Raw genomic sequence first — 23,670 nt, 5'->3', positions numbered from 1 at the left:
CACTTGCTGTAGTGTTGTGCACTCACAGTTTGCCTGTGCAGAGATGGATTATTAGCAGCATTGTGGCTGCACTGCCTTTAGGTTTTATCCTCAAATAAAGTTTTTAAATAACCTGGCAAAACTCTTGGCTTGTTTTCCATACCAGTCTGATCATCTACTGTTTGTCATGTTGGACCCTTTTCTTTAGTTATTTTGCCATATTCCAAGATTTCAGCAATAAATTTTGTTAGTGCAGTGATAGAACTGATAGATGATGACTGATAGAAGATTAGCCTGGTTCCAGACGTCTGAATCCCCTCTGACATTTCAGATTGATTGAATGATTAAATTAGATCTGGTCCAGCCAATCAGACTTTAATGGATGGGGTTAAGATCGGGGACACCAGCTACCTGACGACAGTCATGAAAAATGGCAACAGAAGAATTGCAACAAGTGTGGATGATATTGATGCAGCTGTACCAGTTGTTGTAAGACCATGAAATAGCATGTTTATTTGAGCAATGTAAATTATAAGTAACCTGCTCCTAGCAACTTCTACTGCAGCTTCTTTGCCCTTCCTTGATTGGTTAGGACAGAGGAAATTGGCTAACATGAACACAAAGTCACACTAACTGAATATAGTGAAACAAAATGGCAATTTAGTCTGATTATCAGGTTAGGAACCAGTGGCCTGGGGTATAAAAATAAAACCAAATTTTCATTGAACTGTAATTTTCCTTCAACTGTAGATGACTGAGCATTATTCAGTCCTGCTGTCATGCCTTCCAGAATCATTACATTAAGGAGAATTTCTTTATTTAATTGATTGATTATTTTATTATTGCACCTTTCTGGTGCCCAGCCCATATGGACTTACAAGACACTGAACAAATAAACCATGAGGTAATTAAGGTTACCATATTTTAAGTGACTGCACACATATATAGAGTGATCTAGGATTTTCAGATAATACTGTTTGTCTAACCCAAGGGTTTGTTTAAAACTTGTATAACTTTTTTTTGTGCCTCATCGGTCGTCTTTTTTATGGTGTTGCTGCATTCCCACATCTAAGCAGTTACCTTGGTGAGTGCAGTGTTACGATTAATGATAAGAAAGATGGCCAAAACTACAAAAATAGCACCCAAATTGAATTAAAACAAAATTATCTCTTAATAATTTACATCACAGAAACAGAATTAAGGCTGTGAAAAGTTAGGGCTGCTGCTGCTCTGGCTTCTGTTAAATGGAACTATCCTGTGTTTCGAAATGTGTCAGTGAGGGTCCTTGAGTTAAAAAGAAATACGATACACAACGCTACAGGTCCTTAACCTCAGGGATGGTCTGCTGCCTGTGTGTGGTAAATCTCTCCTATTCTTACACTTTCTTTGTTTTTTTTACTGCGCTCTCTGTGCCTCTCTCTCTCCCTCTGTCCTTTTCTTTTTCTCTCCATCATCCTCTCTGTTGTCCGTGAGCATGTTAACACTCCAGCCCTGTCAGTGAGCCTCACGGCACCATGGAAACCAGTCACACCATTCTCCATCGGTTTGTCTTTGTGTGTGTGTGTGTGTGTGTTTGTGTGTTGATGGGCGGGATCAAGGTCTTGTTTAGTTTCAAAAAGCTGAGGAGAGGTCGTAGCCATCCCTATGGGCCTCTTGCTGTAATTCATGTAAATTCCCTTAAGACCCCAGCTGCTTTGTTTTTCTCATTGTCCCCCACGTTGCATCGATGCCTGTGTAATCGATGCAGCTTGATGCAAAATTAACATTTATGGGAAATTCCTTCTCCTTCCTCCTTTTATGGTCAACCAGATACCTCGAGTTACAGTGATAGTGTTGCTATGTGATACCTCTGACACCAGACTCACTTCTGTTATTGTGTTGTGATGAGTTCAGTCAGAGTTAACAAGGCTAAAATTGCCACAAACATGGATGAGGACAAAGCGAAGTGACTGCCAGAGGACAGCGCTCTTCTGTCTTATCAAGGCACTGTCATGGTTTATTACTTGATAGAGAATCTAATTTAAACAATTACTGATGTGATGTGACCTCCGAAGCAATATTGTTAAGAGAATTCAAACAAACAAGCGTTGAAAATTACTTGTAGGAATGTGTTAGTGGGAAGCTTAAGAGGACTAAATCATCCATACTTGTCCTTTCATTCTTGCTCTGACAGCAGTGAAGTATTTCACGAGTGCCCCCCCACCTCACCCAGCCTCGATAGCCTTGTGAACCCAGCCCCTTATTCTCCTCCCAAGCCAATCATATTTCACTCCCATTCACATTTCTGAATAGGAAACTTGCTCTCAAAGGAGTCCTCGCCATGAACACCCACTGATAGGCGAATGCATGCACACACGCGCACACAAACACACACACACACACATGCAGACGGCGTGCAGCTCTAGTTAGGAGGGCTTGGTCTAGACCACAGCGTGAACTTTGTTCTGTTAAAAGTTGCCATTGAAATATGCAGTTGCCATTGAAATATTGTCCTTCTATTGGTGTCGTGACAAAGAGCAGGGAGGGCGCCGGTCCTATCTCAGTGTGAGTCTGAAGGAGCAATGGGCCGACTGGGATCGCCCAGTGTCTCTGCTCAACAGAGTCAGTATGCAGAAATAATGCCCATTAGACTTGGTCAATCACGCCCCTCGCTCAATGAAATATGTTCCTTTCACTCATTTCATACCATAATCCATACACCTCAACGCTATCCATCATCTCTGAAAGATGTCTGCCACTATGAATGCCTTTATTTATGATACATTTTTTAAATTAACGGCCTCTCACATGGTGACGCTAGATGCTGAGAAAGCTCAACGTGCTGAGTTATGTTTACATAGAAAACCACTGAAGCTGTTCATTAGTTAATTAAGGTGGAATTCCAGCACAGAGGTTTCAGGTCTCTTGACCACCAGTGCAGCTCTGACGGTCTTCAGGCTGATGGTTTCGTACGTGGGTGGAAATTATATACTCACAGTTTGCGCAACAATACCCATGTTGTGCAGCCATTGAGCAAGTCCCACTAGTGCAGACAGAAGGCATATGCCTTTGTAGGGTTATTAAGTGGTTATTCCCAAAACTACAAGGAACACTACTCCAGTGGAAACAAAACAAGTAAAAGTGCCAAAACAACAATGCAACAATACTCCATGTAAAAGCCCAGTGTTCATAATCTAACTTAAGCAAAGAGGCCAGCAGTATTATCAGCAAAGTTTACTTCTATCAAAAGTAAAAGTAGTGGTTCAACCACCAAGTGTTTCCTGTGACTGATTCATTGTGAGATATGACATGTTAATACTGATGCATCAGTGTGCCAGCAGCATTTTACTGTTGTAGCTGGTCAAGGTGGAGCTAGTGTTAACCACTGCAGTACATATACTGTTTGATAGTCTAATCCAGTGGCCCCTCTGAAGGGTAACTAGATAAATATGAGGGGTAATGATAAATGATTAATGAGGGAGGAAAGAAGAAAAAAGTTTTGCAACACAAATCCATTTTCATTTTTTGACTTTTTTCTAATCTTTGCTTTATTTGTGACACATTGAAAATTTTAATTAGTCACTTAACTGACTCCATGTAAGTAATTTAGGGGGGAAATGTCTATGTGGTGTAACTACTGACATCTCCTAGACATTTGAACTAGATAAATCATTAGTATTGTATTTTATAAACTCATCATATGCTTTTGTAATCCTGAATAAATATAGAGTACAGTTATAAAGTAACAAGAAATAGAAATACCCAAGTAAAGCAACTCAAAATTGTACTTGCACAGTACATAAGTTAATGTACTTAGTTACATACCACCACTGCAACTGAGAGGAATGAAAAAGTGTGAAATAACATTTTAGGGTTTTCTTTGTTTCTTGGATACTGGAGTCTAGATCATTGTTCACTTTGATAGACAATGTTCTTTGAGACAGATTATGTTACATTTTCTGTGCTTTTGTGGTGAGAGGGGCATTATTTAGGGCCGAGCCCAGAGAATAGTGACTCTTTCAAACCATTGTTGCCCTCTGCAACCATAGCTAACAGACACCAAAAGACCTTTTTCACATCTATTCTTTTAAAACGGGTTGCAATAATACCAGTGAGGAGTCGGCAATAAATAAGCTTCCCCTCACTGAGTCAACCAGATTAGATTGCATGGGGACATCTGTTGAGTGTAGGTGAACACTTTCTCTGGCTTCTCACTGTATGGGAAAGGAAGTCCTTCGGATGTGCCTTGAGGCTTTTTCCTTTTATTAGCGTTGCTGTGCTGCTTCTACTCCATCTCCACCCTCTATTGAACATCCAGAAAGCTGCATTGACTCGAGCACAGTCAACGCAGCTGACAGTTATTTTAGTGTATGCAGGGTGCCGTTTGATTTAACATGCAATTATAGTGTCAATTTTGCTTTTATGCTCTGCCAAATTCATATTGCCGGATGTTATGCTCTGTCATCTCCATATCCTGCTGACAGATGCATCTGATATAAAACAAATAACTTTTTGAATATTTAATGCGCTTGTACAAACGTGTCTTAAAAAACCCACCCGGTAACTTTGTGGATTCTAGTAGCTGTTTCATGTGATACCAGGAAATGTTTAACCCCTATTGTAGAGAGACAAAAGGTTGTTTTAATCCTACTGTGAGAGGGGAGGGAGAGGGGAGGGAGAGGGGAGGGAGGGTCAGGGGAGGGACGTGGGAGGAGGGGAGGAGTTGTTGTGGGTGTGTTGGAGGGGGTGGTGGGGGTGATTTTGTGAGGGAATCAGCTCCTCTCTCTTTACTGTCACTCAGTCACAGCAGACACATCGAGGAATACACAGCCACTGGGATTAAAACAATTGAACTATACGCTGAAGCAACGGATGCACACACTGAGGGGATTTATTCTGATTGACATGTTCAGAGATAAAGGTGATGTATATTCGATTTTGTTCACGGGGATATCAGACCATATAATCACCTGTTGTGTAGAAAGTAAAGCTTGCGGTGCGTTTGAAGATCTGCAGGTGATGATCCAAGTCCACTGGATTTCTTTCAACATGTTTCATCACTCCTGAACTAGTGAAACCTCCTGGAAGATTCTACTGCTGAGACACTTAATTGATTTGTCAGTGTACAAGATATTGAACATCAACAATTTTGACTTTTTTTTTTTAAAGCTATTTATCAAGGAAAAATACAAAATATTTGATGCTGAAAGCCTCTTGTGTGAGAGGATTTGCTGTTATTCTCATTGTAAGAGCTTTTGGAACTTACCATGGGCATTTTTCACTATCTTCACTATTTTTCACTGTTGATTATAGACTAAATGATTAATCAATCAGAGCTGAAATAGTAGTCGATTGGTTGATCAGCAGAAATCTGATTTAGCAGTTATTTTGCTAATGAATTGTTTCAGTCATTTTTCAAGGACAAGTGTTAAACTTTCCCCAGTTCTTTGTCATATGTGATAATATTTTGAATATCTTTTGGTTATAGACTGTTGGTTGGCTACCTAAAATAATGATTAATCACTATTTTCTGATATTTTATACACAAAACAATGACTAGTTTTAGAAAATCTATTCAATTAATCTGCAGATTAAAGAATATAATCATCATTTGGCTCTCAGAGTTTCAAGGTTTAGGCCTGTGAAGCCTTGACAGGTGAGGATGTTTTTTGCCATGTAGTAAAATTTCCTGAGCAGGCTTTTTCTCTCTCCATAAAAGCTTGTTTCCTCTGACAATCAGCTATGCTGTTAACATTTTCATGGATAGTTTGCACTTTTCCAGCACTTGCATATCTACACATCCTTCACTCTGCTGTTTATTCTGCTGAATCTCAGCTTGTCTTCAGTTTAATGGCAATAAGAGAGCATCTCTGTCTCTGCTAGCAGTGTCCCCTAATGTAAATTCATCAGAAGGGGAAAAAAGAGTGTGTAATTATTTCTCCAGTCTTTGGTGGTAATGATGCTTCATCGGGAGAGCGGTATCGTCTACTGCCACACTCTGCCTCTCATTAGCCAAGAGACTAAAATTAAACCCACTGGCCGCTATGCCGGTGCTGAGCCCCCTTCCCCTGTCTGAGGATGCGCACACACATGTAAGCACACACATCAAAACAACACAGGCTAGAGGAGAAAACCAACAGACTCTCATTAGAGAAATGTGTGACACCTCACTGCCTGGCATTATCTGCAGTGAGCAATGTTTATTCAACCTGTGGACATCTCACTTTACTTGACATGCACGCGCCTGTGTCCGTGTGCCTGTGCGCCTATTTTGCATGACGTGACAAATGAAAACATACACTAGGTCCTTAGGGGTATTTATTTTAAAGACTCAGTTATAGCTGGGCTTTGGTGGCTGTGGTGTCTGTTAGTATAGTATTTTCTTGGTCTTCACTGCTGTATTACAGTTAAGTGACAAAATGGGCAGAACATTAATTCATGTTTGTGTATTTAGTCAGTACATCCATATTAATACTAAATATTTTATATATCATTTCTATTGATATTCAGCATATGTGTTAAAAATGTAATAATTCATGCATCCAAGATTTCTTGTTATTGATTCAATGATATTATTTTTTTAACAGTAGGCCTACTTCTCTGGGCACTTGGGGGCACACGCACAGCAAGCTGTAAAAACAATGTAATGTTGTGTATCTATAAAGCTGATTATGGCAACTTGTTAGCCACATTTCATAATTGGCAGGTAGTATACAGGTTTGCTAATGATTTACAATGAGAGTGAACCAAAGAAGTAAAGTCATTTGGGGAACTGCAAAGTAAAGTGATAATTATCTGTGAGTTCGTTCATCACAGGGTGTGATCCCTTTCACATCACACATGGTAATTTGATTGAATGTGAACCTAGAAATATTGATTAGAGCAGATATAAATTTCAGGATGATTGTGACACACATTTGCTGTAAGTGTTCACCCTTAACTGTAATACTTTTTTGTTTGCTGCAAAATGTTGTTGTGCTGTCTACATCCATCAAGGATCCAGCTGTATTTTTTGTTTGTCAGCACTCATGGCACGAGAGTGCTCCCTGAGGTATTAAGGGCACCGTACGCCTCTTGCCACCCACTGTCCACATCCTATCTCTGGCTATTTTCAATCTCACTCCTCCGTCTGTTTGCTTATCACCATGGCAGCTGAGCTGGACTGAGCTCAGCCCGACTCTGTGGTGTCTAAGGGCAGAGGTGGGGCGGTGGGATGACTGGCTCGATGTCATGGGGGGAGGCCGCTTTTGATGGGATCAGACTTTAGCTCATTCAAACAGGATGTGGAAAGGTCATTTTGTTGTTGTGTTTTATTCATAGATCTCAGCTGTAATCAGCTGTTTCGCAGCTATCTAGTAAGTGCAAAGTGAGGCAGAAATTATGACCTATAAGATTGAACTGCAAGAGCTGAACAAGGCGATAGCTGTGCTATAGTTCTGTGCTCAGGTATGCTGTCAGCAATAATATAACGTGATGCTGAATGTCAGTGGTTTTTAAAATCTGGGTCAGGATCCTTTTTAAATTCAGAGCTGAGGGAATATCAGATTTTCTGGTGTAATATTCTCTAAGAAGTAATATGCTATTGACTACACAGGTGTCAAAGCTTTCAAAATCTGTGAATTGTACTAAAGCTTGAATAAAAAAATATCGATTTGCAAGAATAGTATAAAAAAACAACTCTGATGATTTTAGACAAGCTCAGAGTGTGCAGATGTTGCAGAAATGAATTTTAGGTGGTGGGACAAAATGGTGATTGTACGAGAAAAAAGCTGAAAAAACAACAGCTGTGATGGTGTGAAACAAAATTAATGTAATTCTCAATTGTAGTATTCTGCGTAGTGACAGGAGTGTTCATATTTAACTGACTAGAAGCAGCCGTGTCTCTCAATGGGGTTTCCACACTCTTATTTAGAGAAGTAGACTGAAGTCTATAAGCCTTTGCTAGAAGTAAATTGGATTGGCTTCTTCGGTCATTTCACCCATCGATTCTGGTAGGTGTGTCTGTGTTCATTGTGACAGTGTTTGAGTTGAAGTGAGGAGAGGTTTCGGCATTTAACAAAGGAAAGCAGGACAGAGTAGGAGGGTAGGAAAGTGAACAAATGCAAAGGAGAAGAGAAAAGGACAGAACATCTGCGCCTTTTCTGAAAAAGCAGTTGTCAAGTCATGTGGAATGTATTTTAGCACTGTTTTTAAAGAGAGAGTGAGTTACGGAGAGATTAATCTCAATATATATATATTTATTTGAAAATATGTCTGTACAGTATCGTCTCCTGCATGGGGGCCCCCTAACTTAAAGCTGAAAAAAAGAAAAGGAGAAGGGAGGAGATTAGAAGAGAGGATTAGGTATAAAGAAATGAAGAAAACAAAGACATTATCAGGCAGTAGGCAGGAAGCGGAGGAGGAGGAGGAGGAGGAGGAGGAAAGGTGATGTGAGGAGAGGATGTGATTAGAGAGCAGAAAAAGGACAGGGTAGATCAGAACAGGGCATGTTAGTCTTCTCTGGACTGTGACCCAATGTTTAGGTCCCAAATTTTCATGATTAGAGCAAAGAGTTGTCACGCGAAATTATAATTTATTTCCAAAAGTGTTTTTTTTTCTTTCTTTTAATCATGCTCAATGAAAGTGCTCTTTGGAGTAAAGGGCCATGACAGCTGCAAACAAAAGGTAAAAACCTGAATTGTACATAAGCCTTTAATTTTACATACCTGACACCGTTTAATATCACATCCCACGCCTGCATGAGGTTTTGATCTTAAGGATGAAGAGCCTGAGTGTTTTTTGGCAGAAAGACAGGCCAGAATATGAGAGTAGGAAAGAGAATAATAGTAGTGAGAGGAGGTGATCAGAAAGGAGGTAGAGAAAAGCCAAAGACAGAGTAGTTAGGACAGCCTCAGCCTTTCTGGTTCTTAATGCCATCTTTAGGTCCCAAATTCTCATGATCTGAGTAAAGATTTGTCAAATTGTCGTGTTAAACATACATTTTTGAGACAAACATCTGTCACTATTAGAAATCCTCTTCATGGAGGGCCCTGACCTTAAAGTTCAGAGATTGAAAATGGGGAATGTCCTCTAAAAGAAGAGGACAGAACAGAGGTGCAGTAAAGAGAAGAGCTAATGTGAGATGATATGAGATGACGAGATAAAAGAAAAGGGCAGGAGAGGTCAGAACAAGGTATCCCAGGCTTTTCCATCTCCCTAGATGCCATACTTAGAATTGTCATGTGAGAGATGACATATGTTACAGAGAATTGCAGTTTATCTTTAACAAATGTACTGAAAACATCTGTCATATCAGTCATGAATGCACCATAACTTTGTGCATATTTTATGACTCCAAGTGACCTCCTGACCTTACGGCTGTAAAAATTCTGAGATAGGAAAAAGGAGAAGATGAAATGAGAAAAGAGGAGAACACAGGATTGGACATGGCCGGTTTAGAAAGCAGAAGAGAAAACAGGAGGGGTGAGAAGAGATGGAGGGCAACAGACAGAAAGACAAAAGAGGAGACAAGGTGAGAGAGAGGAGGACAAGAGCAGAGGACAGGAGATGGCAGTAGGTAATAGAGGACAGAGAATAGGGAGTATAAAGAAGGACAGAGGAGGAGAGAAGATGAAATGAAGGAGACGAGACAAGACGAGGAGAGACAAGGGGAGGAGATGTGTCTCTCCTCCAAGCTTTCAGCCACAGGCTTTTGTGTCGATCAGTTTGGATTACACACTCCTGCCTCTGAAAATCCTTGTTCACACTCTGGTTTACACAGCTTGGGTGTTTGCTTTCTTTTCACCACTGAAACTTGTCACAGTTGGAAGTGTTTTAAGTGCATTTCCAGCAAGTCGACACACTTGCAGATGCTCTAGAAAAAAATTAAAGAACCTCCTCTTTCATAAGACCAGGCGTTTGATGAGAAGAAGAGATTTGATGTTGGAGCATCCTGGTGTGTAATCTGTGGTGTGACTGTGACAGAGCAGGAGACTTCCAACATGAAAAGGATTGTAGCAGATTATGATAAAACCAAACATGGAGTAGGGGAGCCATTGTGAAGTCAAATTGATGCACTGGATGTCAGAAAATATGCATAGCTGTGCAAAACGTCCTCCCCAGAAACCTTATTAAGAAAGATTGGATTTTCCTATCTTGGTTTAAAGTCCTGGTTGTTTCCACAAAGGGAGAGGAGAGAAGTCTAAATTATGAATACTAAAATTTGTTATTCTCTTCCATTTTTGTTTAACCAGATTGAAGAAAACCACAGAGGAAGACGAACAAGACGACTTACCAGGGAGGAGGAGGAGAGAGGGGATTTGGGTTTCTCTGGTAAGTTGGAAACATTTCTGTCAGACAGTCTGAAACCATTCAGAATTAAACTTTCCTGTTCTTCTCAGAGGCATTTCCCCTCACGTAGGATGTGAGTGAACACAAATGTCAGTCTGTTTGCCATGCCTGGCAAGTGTCTGCAGTCCAAATATCTTCATCTATGATGCTGCCAGAGTGCGAATGCATTAATATTAACACTGTCTGTAGAGCTCGTAAGTCCCTAAACGACTCCCCAACCTTTCCACTGTTATGACTCTCACTCTTTCGGTCTCTGTTGTGATGCCTGCACTTTTGTTCTATCTGTAAGACAAAGGTCACCACTTGCTTGACTGGCATTTGTCCACTGGCAAAGTGTGTTTTTGTGTCGGCATCTATTTTGGCAGCAAGGTTTTGGCAGGGAGTAAAAACAAAACACTGGCGTTTCTAGTGTCCAACTGTCTGTTTGATGCATATGGTTGTCAAGGTAACACACCCTCTCCTGGCCCACTGCTGTGACAGTGGGCGTCAATACTTACAAATCACAAAATAGCACTTATAGCCTAAATTGTGCCTAGTGCCGCTCTCTTATTGACACATAATGTGTCGTAATGGAGTTCGCAGAGGTAGAAAAGTTCCCCTAATGGCAGTCACATAATTAAGAGCTAAAGTAGCTCCCTTAAGCAAAAGGTCTTGATGTGCATTAGAGCCCAGAGAATTGACTCTCAGCTCACACAGTGTTTTTGAAAATGACCCTCTGTAACCTTTGGCTCATTCCCTCATTCCGCGGCGCTGAAAGTGTGTCTGTGATTCAGCAGGGAGTTGATCTAATGCTCTGTGAGTGGAGGTGACACGGTGTGATGTGTGTCCACCGTCCAGTGGAGTGTGAACGAAGAATCCCACCTCAGCCTTGCTGCACGCCGAGCCGGGCGGGGAGGCTGCACGCACACAGCTGAGTGGAGAGTTAAGGGACTCTGACGGCTCTGAGCTCATCTGCCTCTGCTGTTGGTGCCACGCTTGTTTTACTTTTGGCGATAGGGGGGCTTTCTCTCTCTCTCAGTTTATCCATTGATGTCCCTGTTTGAATCTTTCACGTCGCCTCTGCCTATCTGTCACTCCGTTTGTCTCTGACTCTCTCATTCTTTCCGTTTTTCTCTTGTCATTGCTCTGTGGACAGCTGGTTGTTGTTGTGAATGTGTGCTGCAGGCCAGAGAGGCTGAGTCCACAGTTTTCAATGGCCGAGTCATAGAGGGCCACACTTAGGAGCTGCAGACCGAATTTGTGGTTTGAAACACACTGAGGCGTGAAGCGTCCATTGTGAGCAGCAGCATTCAGGTCCCAGGCCCTTCAATAGAAGGCTGTAGAGGTTTCTGTTTACCTCTATACTGCGGTCTTTCACTGGTTTCCCTCACGTGGCTGTCAGAGAGTGTGGTATCATTGTTTGTGTGTTTTGATGCCAAGTGGGGGAGGATGGGAAAAATATCAAGGATCATCCAATCAGAGCTTTGCTTCTACAGAAATAGCTCTACATTAGTATGGCTTTTAACTGTAAATCTTTGAGACAGAATTACATAATCTGATCTTTTCCTGTACAGTGTGAACAGAAAGTATTTGCAAACTACTGCATTTTCCTTTTTTATTTTACTCTACTGCAATATCTTGGATTTGAAATAAAAACTATGAGGCTAAAGTGCTGATTCCCAGTTTTGAGGGCATCCACACACCTATTAAGTGCATATTCCATCCTGAATAAACAACAGGATGTTTAGCCCTTTTTAGAGGCCTAAATTAAGCAGTGCTGCAGGGCAACAATCCTCAACACATAAAAAAGGCAACCAAGGTGTTTTATGGCCAAACTTTTAATTGTCCAATTCAGCCACCTGACCTCAGGCCAGCTTGTGTGTTTCACTGAGAACCAGCCTGAGGGCTGAAATCTCCTGACACATGCAGGAAGTGCAGATGGCTGCAGTACAGGCCTGGCAGAACAACACCAGGGAAGATGCCAACTGTCTACCAATGTCTATGTTGAGGTATTTTAAAGAAAAGAAAACCCACTACAATACAATGTATATGGAACAGCCCACTGGCCTAGAATGTCTCCAGACTCTGGCTGTTAGTGGATGTCATTTTTCACCTCTCTTTTCTCATATCCTAACACTTAAAACTGCTAAAAACTGCTAATTACTGCTATAATTCTCAGACATTGTTTGTATCAATATTAATAAATCTGATCATGCCAACAGTTCTACAGAGAAAATCGGTGTTTTTAGTTTTAGTCTTTGTTATCCTCCAAAGATGTTTTTCCAACCTGAGGGTTTCTTTAACTCTCTATAGCATTGTCACCATTTTCCATCAGTTTGTGAGCGCAATGTAGAAATGTTTAAAACCAGAATTTCTCTTTTACTTGTCTAATTATATTTTGTCCTCCAAAACCGGGAGGCATAAAAAACACATATAAAAATGGTAATAATTCCGACACTAAAAATTTGACTGTGAGCCACTGACTCTCAAGAATCTACTTTACGTGAAGCTGCAGCTTTATCGCAAGCAGTTGGAAAGTAGTTATATTACACAGCAGCAGTTCTGAGATCAGATGAGCTGCAGATGGGGAGAGGGATTCATATATGCACACAGGGCCCCTGGGCTGCTCCCAGCGCAGGTTGTTTTAGATGTGCGCGTCAAGATATTTGTTAGGTTTCTCTTTGATATGCGCCTGACAATTCTCCATCGGTTCTCTATGTCAACACTCCTGTCTGTGCACTTTATGTTTAAGAGTTGCTGTATGTGAGAAAGAAGCCATGTGTGGATGTTAGTGAGTAGATGTGTGTGTGTTTTTCAGTGTCTCTGTGATTGTATGGCAAGCAGAGACGCAGAGGTGCTGGGAGACGCTGCTAAAGTGTCAGAAAGAAGGACATGAATAAACAAATAGATGAATAGGTGGATACAAAGACAATGAAGGAGAGAAAGAGACTGAGTGATGTGAAAGAGGTTGTGAGGTCACTCCAGAGGGGCTTCTGCTCTCCCTCTCCATCTTCCAGGGTTGTGGAGAAAGTCGGCTTCATGCTAAATCTGACTCACTAACTGCTTAGCAGCCAGCCTGGAGAGGCTGAGGAGACACTTCTATATCTGGTGCTGCATCTCCATCTTTTTCCAACTCCCTTCTCCTTCTCTCACTTGGACAACCTTCCTCTAGGCTTCGTTCTACCTTCACTGCTTATCCTGTCTGTGCAGTTATCTGGTCCAGTCTTATAGAGTTTACTCAATTTCATTACTGATTAGAGTTTTTTTTTTTTATCACTCTATCATCAATCTGTCTGTTTTCCATTGAAGTAAAACAATCTTATAATTCCATTATTCATCAAGTAGTTTGTGGTGCAGTCAGCTTATTTCAGTATGCTGTACAACTCTACAATAGCAAAGTGCAGTAACTATGTATTTGATTGAAACTGAGCCAGTGTTTTAAATAATAAAAGATACCACAGAGATGTGTTATTATTTGAAAAATAAATAAATAATTAAAGACATCAACAAATGGAAAGTACACTATTGGCTTTCTTGCTGAGTCAGGAGACGATTAGTTTAGCTTAGCTTAGCTTAGCATAAAGACCAGAGGCTAAGGGGGAAACAGGTAGCCTGGCTCTGTGCTAGACATAGTTCCAGTGCATAACTCAAAGCTACCTTTTGGTTTTTGTTCAGATTGAATAAGCATATGATTCAGACAGCGTAATGATGCAAAGCAGGGGAATCAGCAGGTCTAAGTTGGCATATTTAATTGTGTATTGATAGCTGTCCAAAGGAATCAAAGTCTATCTAATCTAATGCCTCTAAAGCTTACTCATTAACAAGGTAATTGTCTAGTTGTAGATTGTCAGGGAGTTATGTGCCAGAGGGTTTTTTTTTTTTTTTTTTTTTTGACAAAGTCAAGCTAGCAGGCTAGCTGCTTCCCCCTGCTTCCAGTCTCTACACTAAGCTAAGCTAAGCTCATTGTCTCCTGGCTCTGCTTCATATTTAATACAGCCATGAGAGTGGTATATTAATCTTCTGATTCCCTTAAAACAAGAAAGCAAATAAGCATATTTTCCAAAATGTTAAACTATTCCTTCAACAGAGTGATCCACTTCATGTTTCTAAGTTGTTGCTCTTGTTTCAAGTAGCAGCATTTCTCACTTGAACTGAAGAAAAAAAGATGTTCAGACAGAATACTTGACTGTCCTAAGAGGATGGTATTTTTTGAAAAAGAACATCATGTAGTCCACTTGCCCTTAGTGTTTTTATTCTTTATTTAGACAGAGAGAAAGTAGTGGAGGAAATAGAGCCCATAGTGGCCATACATGTGAATCCTGACTATGTAACTACCTTAAAGCATAATGTGTTCTTTTTTTCAGCAAACCTTAAAGGTCCATACAAAATTCTGTATCTTAGCACAGGATTATTGTCTCTGCATGATTTAAGGTCTTTCTGTTTAATCTTTTTTACTTGAAAGGACTCTGAATATATCATAACACAGTGGATGATTTCTGTGTCTGTTTAGTCTGATTCTCAGTATCAACGTGGCTTCAGGACACAGACGATTGTCCTCACACCGTCATAAGCTGGTGGGATCTATTTGTTTGGAAGGGCCTCTAAGAAACCAAATGATTTATGTGGCTGTTAGGCGTGGGTCCTGGTCCAAGGCCAAGTCTATCTGCTCATCAATATAAACAGCCGACTCCCCGGGTGTTGTGGTGGAATACAAATGGCTGAATTTAGATGTAACCCCTCACTCACCTGCATCTCAGCCAATTCTAATGAGAAATCTCTTGCTGTACCTGGTGAGAAAGCGAGCGAGAGAGAGAGTAAAGGAATGAGTAAATCTGAAATGTGAGACTAGAAAAGCAATATACACAGACATGTCTGTGGATTCCTGCTCCTTTTCTGTTTCTAGATTTCAGTTCCACACTATTGGATGTTGAATTATTTTATTAAATGACAAAATAAGTTTATCACAACTTATGCATCTTTGCCCATTTCTGGTTGGTGTTCACTGCATTTTATGGAACCTGGAATCCAGGGTAAAATTCACCTCTTGAGTCAAAATCCTTTCTATTTCCCTTTTGAATACCCTTAGATTTTGCTTTCAGTAATTTTGACTCAAAAAGTTCTAAATTATTGAGAATCTCTACAGTGTCATGTTCTGTCATGTTCAACCCACAGGTGTTTTCACCTATTTTACCAGTGTAAACTTCTTCTCAGGAATCTGTGGGCATGTACAGACTGTGCTTTATTACATACCTCCTGACTTTCCTGTTACAGGTGTGGTCAGGTGCATCGTTGGTGCATTGCTATCTTCAGGCAGTGAAAAAGCGATTGACCAACAAAAGGCTGGTCTGAAGTCCATGATGCAGTATTTCACTGTTATTTTAAGGGCACAATATAAAGACAGCAATATATGCCTGCATAGGTGGGGGCACAACACATGCTCACTGTCTAACACTGAAGATGTTTGGCTTCTTTGGCTAAATGATAAAGTAGAAAAACATGTTTATATCTTTTAAAGTTGGTATCAAGAAGTCTGTTTTTGGTATATAGAAACCATGATGATTGTATCAGCTCTAGTATCAGTGAAATTCAAATGATACCCAGGACACATTTATATAGGTGACCATAAAATGCAGATAGTCATTCTTCATGTTTAGACAGAGGAGGGCAAGGTAGTTCCTGTACACATACTGTACCATTATCTGTAATAGTAGTAATTTATTCCTCTGTCATGTTCAACCCAGGGGGCAAAAACAAATTGAAACACCCCTGGTCTCCTTCCCCAGAGGCAAGTCACACACACACACCTTGTACGGCCACGGCGTTTTCGCCTCCCACTGCCGACCTTTCCTGTAACTGCACTGACAGAAAAAAAAACCTAAAGCTCCACTACAGCCTCACCCAGGCATTATCCAGCACTCAGCAGACACTTCTCCTGCATTAGGGACCAGTCTCATCCCGTCAAACACAGACACAGGACAGAGGCTGTTAGCGGAAGCTGGGCGGACTGTTAGTGTTAAATGGAAGCAACGCATCCTCCGGAATTACCGTTTGACAAATGAGGGCTGATGGAGCAGTTCTTGTCGGGGCCATTATTTCTGATGGGGCCAGACGATCTGTAAGGATGGAGCACTGTTTGTCTGAGCTGCGACGCCCTCTGGGCAAAACTACCAGACCCACTCAAAACACACTCAAACTCTCCAAATGATGGATGTAATGGGGAAAAAAACTCTAAACTATAACACCAGGAAACCTTTTTTCAGTGTTGGGTCTCTGGTGTGTTTTCACTTCACATCCCCAACTAAACTTGTGAGGAGAGTTTTACAGCTAATAGAGGAACTTCCTTTATGTGAAAGCGAAGTCCTTCATTAGTATCATTAATACTCATTAGCTAACATTTCAGTCATCTGGACCCATGAGACAGATAGAAACATGTTCACTCTGAGCCTTGATGAAGTGCCAACAGTCACCATCAGTCAGTCACCATAGGGGCTTTTCGTTGTATTCTTTAATCTTCAAAATTCTCTCTTTAATTTCATAAAAACCAGTGCTTCAAATAAAATGGGGTCATCCAATTACTTCCTGACAAAAAATATTTCCATTCGCTTAAGGGAGATGTCGTCTCGTTCTCTGTTATTTTGTCTTTTTTGGTAAAATATCACACGTTTTTCAGTCTCAGAACTTAATTAGATCAAATTCCTTCCAAAGCAGATTTAAAATGGAAATTCACAGTGCCGCTCTTCAATTCAGATGCAGTCAGAGTTTACTTAGGGATATCTTTGATGAATTGTTCACTTCCCCATGAGTTGTTTGTTGAGTTTAGCATATGAAAAACTGGCTTGAGAAATAGAGTGGCCATAGCTCAAGCCAGTGTAATCAAAGCTCATTCAGACTTCGCTGAAAGGGGGTGTTTAATCGGTCCGGGTGGCACACACATTATTTTCACATTAAGCAACATTTCTGCATGTGCTGTGGTGTATTTCAGATCATCATGTTTCTTATGTTAATTATATTGTTTATAATGACAAGTTGGAGAGTGTGTACAGTTGTTTATTGTACACACTAACTTTTACTGTGTCACTGTTTCTGCGTGTGGTCATACAAGTGTTGAAAATAAGTCAAAACCAACAGTGCCGCTTCAAAGTAGTGCTGAAACAAGTTGTTTCAAAAGTAGCTATATGTATTAAACTAATCTCACTGCTGCTGCATTTGCAGAGTCAATATGAAATTGATAAAAACACCTCAAATACTCAACCAAAACAACGATGTCACCTCAAAGTACTGCTGAAATCATAGGCCACTCATCAGTTTGTGGTTCGACAGGCCCTTAATCGGTATAAATCACAACCACATTGATAATGGATTAACTGTTCATTTATCAATAAATAAATTCCAAACATTTGTTGGCTCCAGCATCACAAAGATGTGTTGCTTTTCCTTCTTTAGTGCATCAACAAAAAGCACTGACAAAAATATGCACTTCTTCACTACTTAACCTGTTGCACCGGTACACAGGATTCAATACTATCTCCATTTTGATAAAAAAATGTTGTTGACATATTAATCGATCATAAAAAATCATTTGAAGCAACCTCACAACCTCAAAGCATTGAACTTTCAGCATTAAGTCCTTTGAGGAAAAAAAATAAACAATCTTTTATTTTTCAGACCTTGTTCAGCAGTTTTGAAGGGTTAACTACTGATTGTGTCTTCCATTAAAAAAAGGCCTTGATTTGATTTTCTCACACTTTGAAAGGACTATTGTTTGTGTCCTCTATGTCTGAAATTGGATGGTGAGTCCTTTTGGAGAGCAGCAGAGGGGAAATGATTTGTATTCACCTGCAGTATCTGAATAGAGCTGAGGAGGGGCCGGGAGAGAGAGAGGGCAACTACATAGTGCTTCCTTTATGTGATAATGGATTGCTCTGACATTCACACACATTGTGGTGTGGTGTGTCTATCAGTCAATACTCACTAACTCGTGGGATGAATGGCAAATTTTAAACAGATGCCATTAAAGAACTGTCTTGCAGTGACACAACAGGTGACAGAGTTATGTGTGATGTGTCTCCTTTATGTCAAACCACTGACTGCACCAACACATGCAACATATGTGTCTTCACATCATCCTCTCCTGCAAATGAACCGTTTTCTCATTTTCTTTTTTCTTTTTCTTTTTCCTTTTTTTTTTTTTTTACGTAACTGCACTCTCTTGTATTGGTGCGGCTGGACAACTGGATTCTTCTGTCAGCTGCACAAAAGAGACAAAGTAGAACCGGGGATGGGCAGTAATGAGCAACTCCTCTTACAGTGTTACATATAGACCGGCCACGGTGTGGGGAAGCCTTCTGGAGACAATGGAGGGTTTTGAGAGGTCTGGAGTCCTCTGAAGCCCCTCTTTGATTGGGTTTCCTGGCACTGGGCTCCAGTGTTGGGGCTGATTGTGGAGTGGGAGCTGTGGGTTCAGGGAGGGGGGCGAGGACCCTCCTCTGCGCTGACCTTTCACAGACACAGGTGGGGTGGAGTGGAAGGGGCTGGCGGAGGGGGAGGAGGGGAGCGGCAGGAGAGGCCTATTGTGGTGCTCTGTGAATGTAGAAGGTGGCACTCAATAACACTAGACCTCACTGCCTCTGTCCACCTGCCGGGGATTTTCTCACCGCTACTTTCTCACTGGGAAATTATATGTTCTGGTAACACACAGTGGCAACAAATTGTTCCTGTGCACAGTCATTGTTCATGCCTTCTTATCTGATGTTGTTGGGGGATTTTGCTCAACAACTGTAGGCACAATTTGCTCTTTTTAGCCATGCTATGTGGCATGGCTCTAAGGATAGAAATGTTGGTGTATTGACATTAGTTAATCCACCACTTTGGTCCAGACTGAAATATGTCGACAATCAGATGGATTGTCATGAAATTTTGTACAGACATTTAATCCCCAGAAGATGAATCTTACAGAATGGCCACTTTCTGTCACCATGAGGTTTACATTTGTGGTTTTTGGTGAAATATCTCCAAGCGCCATTATTTAGGCAAAATTCCAGATCATCTAATACTTTGTTCTATGACCAAATACCTGCAAAACTAATGATTTTCTCATCAGCCTCGCCTGTACTTTATCTATTGGTATTTTTCAACTATTAGAATGCTAAAATGCTAAACTACGATAGTGAACATGGTAAACATTAAAAAATTGTCATCTCGCGCATGTTAGCATGCTGATTTTAGCATTTAGCTTGACAACTTTACCATGCCACTAGCATGGCTTGAGACTTTTGGTGTTATTTTTGCATATTTTTGTTTTCTATACAGTGTTACAGGTACCTTTTTAAAGACACTGCCTTTCACCTCTTTTACTTTTCTTAATGCCTCTAAATCCTTTTTCACACTGTGAATGAATTCCATGGTTAGGAGTACTGGCACGGCCTCAGGACAGAGCTTGTCCTCAATAAAACTAGACCTCAGTGCCTCTGTCCACCTGCTACTCTCTCACTGGCAAATTACATGTTCTGGTAACATGGAGTGGTAACAGATTGTTCCACTGCACAGTCAGTGTTCACGCTTTGTTATCTGATGTTGTCGGCAGATTTTGCCAGACTGAATGGTACCATACAAAGCGTACGCAGCTCTAAATGACCCATCGCTCCCTGCCTGCCTGTACTGTATCAGCACAATTCAAATTCCACCAGTAGAGTGTTTATTACATTGTAGTGTTTTTCTAGAAAGGCCTGGTTGTATTAACTGTTGACCGGGAGTGATCATATAAAAACACTGTTTCTCTGTGTAACCCCAGCTGACGTGGTCCACAGGAATTCATCTGGTACAAAACATCACAGCTGCCAGTTTTTGTGTGTCTGAGGTGAACGTTTCCTGCTCTGCCTGTCTCACGCAGATTTTTTTTTATTGCACCCCTAAGCTTAAAGTAAACTCTACATATTGGCCCCATCTTGAGAGACCCTTCACATGTGGAGTAAGCCATCCGGTGTGGACACGGTAGCAAACTGAGATTCTAATCATACCTCTTTTGTTGAGCTCGGAGGAGGTTGAGATGTTTTGTAGGGCTGAGCAGATGTCAAGCGTACAGTTCCTCGCCAAGGTTACTTATGAGATGACAAATGGGTCTGGGCCTCTTTGTCCCTGTTTTTTTCATATGTCTGTGTTTGATGAGAGGTTTGACATCTTCTTGTCGGCATGGAGATCTGAGAGCACTGGGGGATTGCCATGGATACAGAGTACCTTTTTGGAATGCAATTTTGAGTGGCTCTTCTCTGCTTAAAAGTGTATGGAGAGTCCCTATATTTAGCTATAAAACATTTTTCTACATTTGCTGAACTATGAGGTTTATTGATTATATTTGTATAACTGTTATACCAGTATTTGCGTCTGATTCTAAGTGTGCATGGATGTTTCTGTCTCCGGTCTCAAAGGATTTTCTTGTCTTCCCACAGCAGATTGGTTTTATGTTGATTACTTTCGCAAAGCTGTTATGTTTCTGTAGCTAAAGTGTGTCTTGTGATGTTGTATGCCGAGGATTTTGAGAGTCCTTTTAGCTATTCAGAAAGCCGGTCAGCATGCATTCCTCCCACTCTCCTGCATTTGCTCATGATAATGAACCTCTGCTCAGCATATGAATGGCCTCACCCATAACACTCTCATGTGGCAGGGCAACCGCACTCAAGCTCCGTCCTGTGTATCTGACGTCCTACACTGACCCATATGCTGTGAACACACATAAACAAGGAGGATGCATATGCAAATTGATGCATTCGAGTATGAATTCGCATACACACACGCATGAGCAGGACAGCTAGGGGATATTGAAACATCCACTCTTAAGCAGTAATTACAGTGAGGGGATCAGCTATCAAATAAAGGTCAAGTTCAGATCTACAGTTGCTCATTCAGGCTTGTGCTTCAACTCCTGATCTCATTTTAATGAATGCTTTCTAAAAGTGCCCCTCCCAGCTCCCTTAATTCTCCAGTAATGAGCTACTGTACAAGTCAGGGCTCGGGTCAGTCTCTAAGTGTACAAATGCACTTCGGAGACTTAACTTTTTGCAACCTTGCTGCCATTGCTACTTTATTAACAAACGATTTAAAGCGTTTGCTACATTGTTAAGCAGTGAAAAGATTGAAAGACCTCCGATTTTCCACCAGCAATTATCCTGACGAGAAAGAGAGGGCTTCATACACCCATCCCAATCATGAGAAGCCTCTCAGAGGGAGTGCTGGCATAATGTGGGGATGTGACTCACTGACAATATGTTATATTTAGCTGGTCTGCAGTGATAAGATGAAAGCAAAATGCCTTTCAGTTTCATTCAGGTTGAACAGGCAGGGATTTCCTCCTTAACACCGTCGTCCCATCTAGTGGTGCTGCTTCCATCTGCATGCTAAAGAGGAGCCCCCTCTCAGAAGTGCCGGCGCCGGCATTGATTAGCATTTGGGCAGAGGGGACAGAAAGCGAATCCCGGAGTGTTTTTGGCATGTACGGGGAGGAAGCTCGGTGAATGCCAATGTGCGGTGTCCTGTGAAAGGAGGAGGACCAAACAAATTGCCGGACATGTTGCATTAGTAGCAGATGCCTATTTGCATTAAGAGTTGTGGTATAATGATAGCTGTGGAGGAAGTATTGGAAACAGAGCAATAGATCTTTAAAGGTTTACAGGTAACTAATATTGTGCTTTCATTAAGTTGGGAACATAACTGAGACAGCTTTTAAAAACAACAGTTAAAATTAGACCAGCAGAGGCTGAGAAATACTCACTTTTATTTCCTATTATGGATCAAGGTTCAAAAACACTTTATTTCCCATAATGCAGTATAGTACAGAGTTTATTCTTTAGACCCTCCTTGCCTGTTAAAGGCTGCTAGTTTGTAACATGGGAGTTAGTTTATGTTGTGTACAACTGGGGGAGTCTCTCTTCAGCACATCATAAATTAGGGTTTATTATTAGCAAATAGACAAAAGCTATGTAAGGTATATAAATAATGTGGATCACATGTCCAAGTATCAAAACCATTTTTGTTTTAGCTTGTGGTATTCATCCAACCAGAGAGGAAAGAGGAGGATATAAACAACAACATATTTACAGTGGAGGAGATGAATCAAAAATCCACACTTTATTGTCTGGTATTGTACAGTGCACATGAAAGGGCCGTGGTGTGTTTTTGAGCTGCAGGGTCTCCCCGAACAACAGGACCCCAATTCATATGTTAACCACACCAATTATTTGCATACGGTCCCCCAATTATAAAAGCTAATGAGAAGATTATGGGAAACGCACGCTGATGCCGGCCCGTGGAATTTCCATTGTGATCCTGTAGCTGCAGATAAAAGGCCTGTGAGAGGTATTAGTCAACACCAGTGAACATTAAGCACCATACATCATGGCTGTACAGTTCACTGCTAATGCCTGGCCGCTACATTAGCTGTGAATCCATAAAGCAATCAGAGACAGCTGCTAAATGTGACAGATTTAATGTTTCTTTCAGCTTTTGTTTAAAATGACAACAGAGGATTATTTAGCAGAGTGATGTCTTTGTCTTACATTCAAATCCTATATGATTGCGACTTTCTAAACTTTGGCTGAAGGACTGTCTTGCTATCTGCTACAGCAGTGCCTTTGAAGCGACCCCTCACTCCCTCATAGATGTTTAATGACACAGAGAAATGGGCATGCAGCCCTAGGCATGAATAGCAGGCAGTGACATCCTGAGCTGCAGCGGGAGCAACCGGCAGCCTCGGAAAAATAAACTCTTCCAACCGTATCCGTTTTCTCAACACCACCTTCCTGAGTGCAGAGCCATTCTCATCATTATACCCCCACATTCAACTGTCTGTAGGGGATCCCTGCTGCTCCATTAAGGCCATAGCGAGGCTCACAAACCCCTGATTGCATGAGCCTTCAATAGCGCTGATTATGGGAGTTAATTAGGGTGCTTGGCATGAGAGAAAGGCTTGTCTTTCATCATAGATGTTAAAACTATACAGTACTGATGCAACAGCAGTGATTCTGTTAGTGTTGCAATATTGCATCACTATTGTTTGGCGCAGACAATGACAATATCTTTTCTAGTGGTTAGCATAAAGCATATGGTGTAGTATTATCTGTTACTGTAAGGGAAATTCAATTGGGCTTTTTCCCCTGCTGACTGCTATTCATTTACACTGTGGTGTGTTTCAGTGCTCAGTGCTCGTGCCCCTGTCAGCTCCATCTGTGTGCTCAGACATGTCTTGACCCTCACGTTCCGCAATGTGTGTGTGCGTACAGCGCAGTATGTGCTACATCTCTGACATGTGCACAAAACCAATTAGTTTTGGGATGGTGAAGTAGCTGGCCATGGGAAAATGACAATGGAGTAATTGAAGAGGCTGGCTGAATGAGAGGCCAGACAGCTCAATGC

General features: G+C 41.2%; 1 protein-coding gene across 11 annotated transcripts in view; it reads left to right on the top strand.

The window, feature by feature from the left end:
* The window catches only part of LOC108888543 (neuronal cell adhesion molecule), a 73,165-nt gene that overhangs the window by 22,628 nt on the left and 26,867 nt on the right, over positions 1–23,670 (top strand). For all 11 annotated transcript variants that reach the window (XM_018684575.2, XM_051073233.1, XM_051073228.1 and 8 more), the window contains exon 2: positions 10,191–10,269. The gene's annotated coding sequence lies outside the window, so the exon portion shown is untranslated. The remainder of the gene's footprint in view (positions 1–10,190; positions 10,270–23,670) is intronic.

The sequence above is a fragment of the Lates calcarifer genome, linkage group LG10, assembly GCF_001640805.2.
Source record: "Lates calcarifer isolate ASB-BC8 linkage group LG10, TLL_Latcal_v3, whole genome shotgun sequence".
Lineage (NCBI taxonomy): Eukaryota > Metazoa > Chordata > Actinopteri > Centropomidae > Lates > Lates calcarifer.
Note: the sequence above shows the minus strand (reverse complement) of the source record. Positions and strands in the feature narration are given on the sequence as shown.